Source organism: Priapulus caudatus, unplaced genomic scaffold (genome assembly GCF_000485595.1).
Source record: "Priapulus caudatus unplaced genomic scaffold, Priapulus_caudatus-5.0.1 Scaffold591, whole genome shotgun sequence".
NCBI classification, from domain to species: Eukaryota; Metazoa; Priapulida; class Priapulimorpha; order Priapulimorphida; family Priapulidae; genus Priapulus; species Priapulus caudatus.
In genome coordinates, this window is record NW_014577652.1 from 1 (window position 1) to 7,970 (window position 7,970).

Consider the following 7,970-nt stretch of genomic DNA (forward strand, 5'->3'; position numbering starts at 1 on the left):
CTTTATGCAAAATGCTACAAACTGTTCCGTCGCCGGATTAGCATCCGGGATGGCTAGGGCAGTTTGTCTATCCTTCACAGGTATGACGCTGATACTGCATTTTCAACATAAACCTTATAGTACTCGGTATACGACATTTCTAGTTCACGTAGGCTGGCTAGTAACTATTTGGGCATTTCCCTGGAGTGACCTTTTAGCAGTAAACCATGCACGTGGAGGCTACATCTGGACCACAGTCACTTACACGCACCCTACATTGGGGAAGGAGGTGCTTAAATCCCCCCCGCCCAACTGGCGTCTACGCTAAAGCGTCAGACGTAGTCCAGTGACGACGTTTTTGCTAGTACAGTGGCATTTATATCAGTGAAATTGAGTACGTGTCGGTCTCAATGACGAGAGTTGCATGCTATCATATAGCGTAAGACTGCTTTTAGGACACGAGTCGAGTGAGGGTCGTGCAGCGACCAAATACCATTGTGTGTGTTAAACATAGTAGTTTAGATTCGGGACCATCCGGCGAGAGAGGCACAAGGCCTGACATAGCATTGATTCATCGCTTGTGACATTGCTGAGGTGGTTGCCTAGAGGAAATTAATTTAATGAACTACTTGTGCAGGCAGTTGATACACGATGTGGCGCATATATGACGCCTGTCTGGCAGGACCCTCGTCCACCACTTTCCTTCAGGGCTGAGGCGATGACTAACGAAATCCAATACTCCTACTCGGACGAACGCTCGCGTACTCAGGCGGTGAGGGAGGGTGAGTGAGAAAATGTTCAAAACCATTCGGCGGCTGTAATACGCGGTGACTGTGTTTACAGCCACTTGATGGGTAGATTGATACATGATCGTACAAATTTTATAAATTACAGAAGTCTCACTATCTGCTAGCACCATCATGTACATAGATGCAAAGTATGCGTACCTAAGTTGCGTGGTAACAGCACAATACAAGTAGTGCACGCAGCGCCGAATATTCCCATATAAGGAGGTAACGCGTATGCATATATGACTATTATGGATGGTCTCTTGTGCTAATACAGATCAGATCACACCGATTGGTATACTATTAATGGCCTGTTTGTCGGGGCACTATGCTCTCCAGCAATAAATATCAAGAGAGATGGCCAGAAGGGTATTTTTCGGCAAGAAGGAAAGTAGTCCAACTTTTTGGTGAACAATTGGCGGAAGGCCTATTTGCCGCGCCCTCGCTATGGAAGTAGAAGGTTTTTTTTCTTTCGCTGTGCCCGAAGCGCCCTAGGAGGCCGGGTAACATAAGAGTTGTTTGTTGTTGGTTGTTGTTGTTGTTGTGATGTTATATTTCTCTCGCACTCTAAATGAATATTGTATTAACTTAATTCATTGACCATTAGTCTACTATATTAATATGATAAGAGTCCTTTAGTATTTAAACTCATCTACATGTTTAACTATATTATAGTAACTAAAAATTGCGATAGTCAGGGTGGCGATAGAGCAATGACCCGGAGGACCGTTGTCATTTCAATTCCCTTGAACGCTCTCAACACGTGTAAATTTTTGCCATGCGCAGGTGTCTTAAGCAGTGTCTTTAACGCACACACATCGTTCATGGACTGACACTGTGACTATTGTATCCAAGAAGCAAACTCTCTTTTATGAGAATCGAGGTATGATAGTTCAAAAACGTTTGATTGTTTCCTATTCTCGAGTTGGCCGTTGCCAAAGTGTAGTTGACTGTATCTTCATCTGTGAATAACCAAAACAATATCGCTGGCCTAGTCGAGTTTCTTTTTATAATCTCGAGATGGTTCCTTTTACCCTGAGCATGTTCAAGGTTGAAGCAAGCAATGTTGTGATTCGGCTGACAGGTCCTATTTTCTCTCTGTGACATCTAGAAACGTGACGAGAGTGTATGCTCGGCGGGTGTAGTAGCTCGTTAATGCGGTTCTGCTACACTCCCACGTGCAAAGTTAACGAGAACCTCAACAAGAACCAGGTCCCGCTAATAAAATGCACTAATATCGCTTTGTTTAAGATAAACGATAATCAGACACTAGCACGAATGAGGTGATGTCACCGGGAAATTAGCAAAGCATGAGGCGACTGCCATGTAGCCACGCTATTAACGGGTATCTGTTTATCAGTAGTTTCTGTTTATGTTATTTATACTACTAGGATGGCTTTGTTGCGCGTCCGGGTGGCGTGTGTGCGTAGCACGTCTTTTAATTTGTATTCTGGCCGACGCATGCTTTCACGGTTTTTAGTATGGCTCGAAGGGGAGCATCCGCGGTGAAATCGGTCATTGGAGATAACCAAGAAATGTTTCCGTTTTGGCTCGGGTGATTCAGAATGTACCCGAGGGTAGTTATATATGTATATGCTTGAGCTTAAATAGGCAAAAGTCGTAAAAGGCCCTGCAAGCACCGAACTCTGGTGTACTACAGACTGTACCCTAACCCTAAACCCTAACTCTAACCCTAACCTAGAACATTACTGTCATATAAAAACCTAAAGTCTCAATACATGGATGTGATACATACCCGAACCCAACCTAGAATATATGAACTACCACAGTCGGGTCATACCGTCTGTCCGTCAGCCGAACACATAAGTTTGGCATTTATTTACGCCATACCGGCACGAAAGGTCGTTGTGCGTAACAGGTAAGGTTTTGTTATTCCGCGAAGTATTTTTGCAACAATCAATTTCGATCGTCATCATATAACACTTTAGGCGGAGGTGTAAGTATTGTCATACAAAAACACATAGCGTGATCTGTTTGATATATGCTAATGGTAGGAAACCTTGCAACCCGTCTCTGTGGAACTAGCGGATCGCTTCCTTATAGACAGTGTCGCGTCCAGTGGCTTAGCACACGCAGACGGCGGCGGCTACTTACAATTATGCTGTGTCTAACGTATAATCTGAGTAAGGGCCTATATAGGTTAGGTTAATGTAATTGGTTTAAAAACAAAGTGCTGCCAAGGCGGGGTAAGGGATAGTATCGGAAAGGAATCTAGTTATGCTACTAAAGACAAAAGTCACCTGAAATTCGAATAATGGAGAAATCTATCTTGCCAGGTGACATCGGCGGTGATGAGCTTTTTGCTGTAGCGCTACTGTAGTCTTCGCCTACGACGAATCACCTCCTCTGAAGATTTGATCTACTGATTGCAGCATCCCATTCTGTCCTCTGTGTGGGTCTGTCGCGTTGCTCTATACGCTTGTTCGGCATAACAGGTCTTCTTTAGATGACTTGTCCTTGATCTGTGTCGCAAGCACAACTAGAAGTGGCTGTAAGATGAGCGACGGTGCCGGCTGTCGACGCTCATCCTCGAAGCTACTACTGTTATTGTCCTGATCCTCAGTGTCTTCTAAATACACGTTCCTGCTGCAAGTTTCGGGTGTGGGCTCGATTGCGCGGCGGTCGGCAGGCAGGCCGGGCCGAATTAGTTATAATGTGGCGCCGAAACGATAACGTTTCTGTTTTCGTTTGAGTAATGCAATTGCCGACACAACTCTCTAGCGCCCAAGTCACATTGGCATCCAGTGTTTGGTACCACATGTATCTAGGCCTTTCTTCTATATTCTTCGCCGCGAACGCCGCGTAAACAGTCCTTGAAAAGTAAGTATTTCTATAAGATTTAATATGCATCAAGTCAGCACGAGCTCTTGTGAGTTGGCACGAGAATAGCCAATCGAGACGGCTGCCCTATTTTATCCACCGCGAAAAGACAAGTACTATCAAAATTTACGGAAGAGTCGGGGTTATGTACGCATCACTAGGCTAACCTTCTACTAAACTGCTTGCAGAAGATTAATCGTAGGTGTTCCTCACTTGCCTATCAAATCCGGGAACAGCTAGTTATAATCATAAGATGTCAATATATAGTGTCTATTTCAATAACATTCTGGATATGATCTAAACATTTTATTAGGGAGGGGTGAATAAAAACAACACATTGGTGCTTTTCTTGCGCCTAATTCACCTTAGACCTGCTTTGTGTATGTTACTGATCTTCATCAACTCGTTTCAATTACTTGTATTTAGCTACTACGTGTTTCATTATCGTTGTCATCGATTACGTGTTAAAGAAATTTAACGGTATTCAAATTGGTATACCAGAGATGCTAGGCGTCTTTTCTTGTACAGCTCTTGATAGTCATTATTGATATAGTCGGTTTCATACCATCTATGTTTATAGGTTCATCTAACGGGACAGCGTTAATATCTCCCAGAAAGTGTATAGTTCAACCATTTATAATAACGCGTTGCACCTTCAACTTCAAGCTTCGTGCCATTCTCTAGACAGAGCTCCCCCCCCCCCCCTTTTTGGCATTTTTTTTTTCGCCGAAATTCGCAGCTAGTGTAGTGCCTCTAGGGGTAGACGACTACCGGTTCGACAGATCGTTATAGTTACAACGCGTGTCCAGTGTGTGGGATCAGTGTCCCCGCTCCTGTCGCGATGTATTGAAGGCCAGGACGGCGAGAGCACGTAGGCAGATAAAAGGTCGTACCAGATGAAACACGGTGAGCTGCGGTTAACGCTACGGTGTCTAGAAGCTTTTATTGGCCAGTTAGCTAGCTGTACCAAATTAAATGATTTTCCCCCCCCTGCGATTCGTATATGCAGGCGGCCTTGCTATCGATGCTCGTGGGATACTGATGCGTCGCCGGCCTCGTTTCTCCCTACGTCCGTCGGCGCTGCTTTGCGTGGATCCCAAGCCGCCTCCCACGGTGGTGCTCCCTCGGCAGTCGCTCGCTGAGCTCTGCCAGAACGCCGTTCTTCGCGGCCGGTTTTATTTCCCTCGTCTCCGGGCCGTCCGGCTCTCGTTTACCACTACTGAAACCTCAGGCTGTGCGTCGTATCCTCGGATCTCCTCTATTTCTCCTCCCTCTCTTTCCTCTTCTCCGTCTTCACCTCTAGAACCTATCCCTGAAATATAACGTCCTCTTTCCCTTCTCGTCGGCTGCCTCTCTCTCCCCCGCCTTCCTTCGTCTTCGTCCTCGGCTGCTTGCTCCTCCTTCTTGCGTTGTTCCTCCTTGTGGACCTTGTGACCTAAAGACTCTCTGAGCTGTGGTTTTGAGCTCCTTTATACACACTCAGCTAGCAACCCCCCGCCCCACCTAGCCTCCAGTCGGTACCTCGGCCCGTACCGTGGTGAATCATTGCTTAGAACTCAATTGTGTAACGCCCGTTTGCCGGTACGATTATTGCGTCATCGCCGGTAACTCCTTCCTAAGGGAACATTCCCTCAGTGTTTCGCACGCGACAGGCGGGCAGCAGCAGTCGATTCCAATACTGGCTGGGCGACCCAGGTCAATGATTTACATGCGTCTAATGTTTATGTGCAATCTATCTTATCCTGCTCTTTAGTCAATATACTACTGGTTATTCCTCTCTATATCGGTGAGTTCAGTCTATTGTCGGCCGATGCTAGTCTATTAGCTCCTGTACGTTGATACACCCCCCCCGAAGTATCTCCACATAGAGCTGCAAATAATTAGCAATTATGCCACGGCAAGTTGGATGCCTCGTGGACGTGGAGAAAGCAATAGAAGCTAAGAATTATTTTTGGTTTTGTATTCGTGTAATTCCGTCAGGTGGCGTAATGTTCAAGGAGCGACCGGTTGGTGGGTTTTGTGTATGAAAATGTGTTCAGACACTTTGCAGAAATTCGCATGCATAGAGCTGGCAAAAAGTTCGAGGGGGAGCATCAGAGCTGAACTGTAGTTATTTAACATGAATAACAGTGTATGTTTTGTAAGTGCACGTAACCGTGTGAGTACATTTTTAATTAATATCTGTTTCGATTGCTTATTGCAAGGCCTGCAGCCTATGTACGGCGTCTAATAGACGGCGTCTACTGTATATAGCAACACCTTTACGAGTGAAAGAAAATAGCTTGGATTTAGTGATCGCTGATATCGTTATATTACTGCTTTGGCGTTGGCGTGTGTTAGTGTGGGCTTGCATGGGTGCGTGAGTGTGACCTTAACTGCTATCCATGGAACTGCCTAATGCGAAAGATGCAACTATACTGAGTGTATACGTGCATTCGCATCTAGGGTGGTATAGCTTTGCATCCACATGTTCAGGGCTGACTTGAAGAATCACGTGACTGATCTTATCGGTAGTATTTCTATTATGCAGATGAAACGTTTTTATCATTTCATGCCAAAACAGCGTTCGAATGCCCACCGCCTGTAGCTCCCCAGCATGGCAGCCTGCGCGGGACAGACTTCAGCTACCAGCAGGTCGTGGCTTTTCAATGTAACTACGGCTACGTGTTGAAGGGAATTAAGAGGATTATCTGTAAACAGACGTCAGACAAGCGGCATGTTGAATGGTCGGCTAGTCACACCCCTGCTTGCGTTCGTAAGTAGCAATCAAGTTATAAGTAAATAGTCGACATGCACGCAGCATTTTACCACCGAACAAAAGCCACCGGCTTATGTACAGCATAGGCAAGATTTCGTAAACAAACATTATATCAAGGTACGTATATATAGACCTGTCTTCACTTTCCATCCTACCTTGTACGAGCAGTGTGAGATTTCATATCTATTTAAACGACTGCTGGATTGGTTGAATGATTGTACGTATCTGAGCGAACGTGAATGTATTGTGTTTTGTGTGTACCTATTTGTGGTGATTTCTTGTGTGTGTAAGTGTGGCTAGCTGTCATTCGTGAGGGCGCATGCGCGCGCATGTTCGTGGGTTCGTGAGGTTTATGCGTCAACAGACGTTCACATCATATCAATAACAAATGAAGTTACTTACATTTAATGGTGATCAACACAAAACACGAGGGCAGTTTTGCTATTGAACTTTTAATAGGTCACATATGCGACAAAACAAAAACGTGAGCAATAGAATAGGGAATACCACATAAAGAAACGTGTAATGCTTGAAATTCATTGTAAAGACAACATAAAGAGGGTTTGGTGCAAGGTAAAGTAAAATCATGGCACATGAAATATATACACCGAAAAGATGGCAAACATGATGTATAAGGACGATGAATAAAGTGGAATCATAATTAGTCAAATTAGTGCAACGGTTAAGGTTAAGAAGCCACGGAATTGGTAATGACGACGCTAATGAGGGAGAGAACAATTAAACCGCATGATATTAACTAGACATCCCGCTGGCTGAGACAGAGTTAACGAGTGTGGAGCCTGAAGAACCGCAGAGTGGGTCCTACGCGTCCGATATAAAGGAAAAGGCGGAGATCTGGAGGGGACTCTCCGTCTCTGGCCATCTGACTGGTTGCAATCGCTGGTTGATTTGAAGTGAGCACCGTTAACCTGCGAACAGACCATTCTTTTTATTCCTTTCTTTTCTTTTGACTAACTTTCCGGTTACTGTTGCCGCCAAGTCACCCTCTCTATAACTCAACATCTTCGCCGCTACAATATGGTCGCTCAACTCGATCGACATAATGGTGATCCACTTAGGTGCCAGAAATTAGTCCTCATGGAATTTGTAGCTCATGCCAAGTAAGCCTGGGAATTTGTCTTTTTCTACACAAAAATCGAACAAAGAGAAGATATTTTGACTGAGGAAATCATTCCTTTCAAGTGAATTCCATAGAGCACTGCTACCACCGATCGTAGGTGCGCGGCATACCACGCGCACCATCAACACGTCTTCTGGTCAGTTTAACTTCTTTGTCGGGAATCATCTGTGTATTTGTTCTTATGCTATATCATAACATAAACGATAACTGACTTCCTCAATTTTCATCCTAATTCATATACGCGTGCTTCCATTCTTTATTTTGACAGAAAGAAATTGATTTTCCGCTTTACATGCAGCATTCCTGCTTATGGTCAGCTACAGGGACGCCATCTATCAGTAACCAGGTGGATTGGTGTAAGGCTTTTTTGGTGTAAGAGAGAGTGATAGAGAGAGAGAGAGAGAGAGAGAGAGAGAGAGAGAGAGAGGGAGAGAGAGAGAGAAAGAGAGAGAGAGAGAGAGAG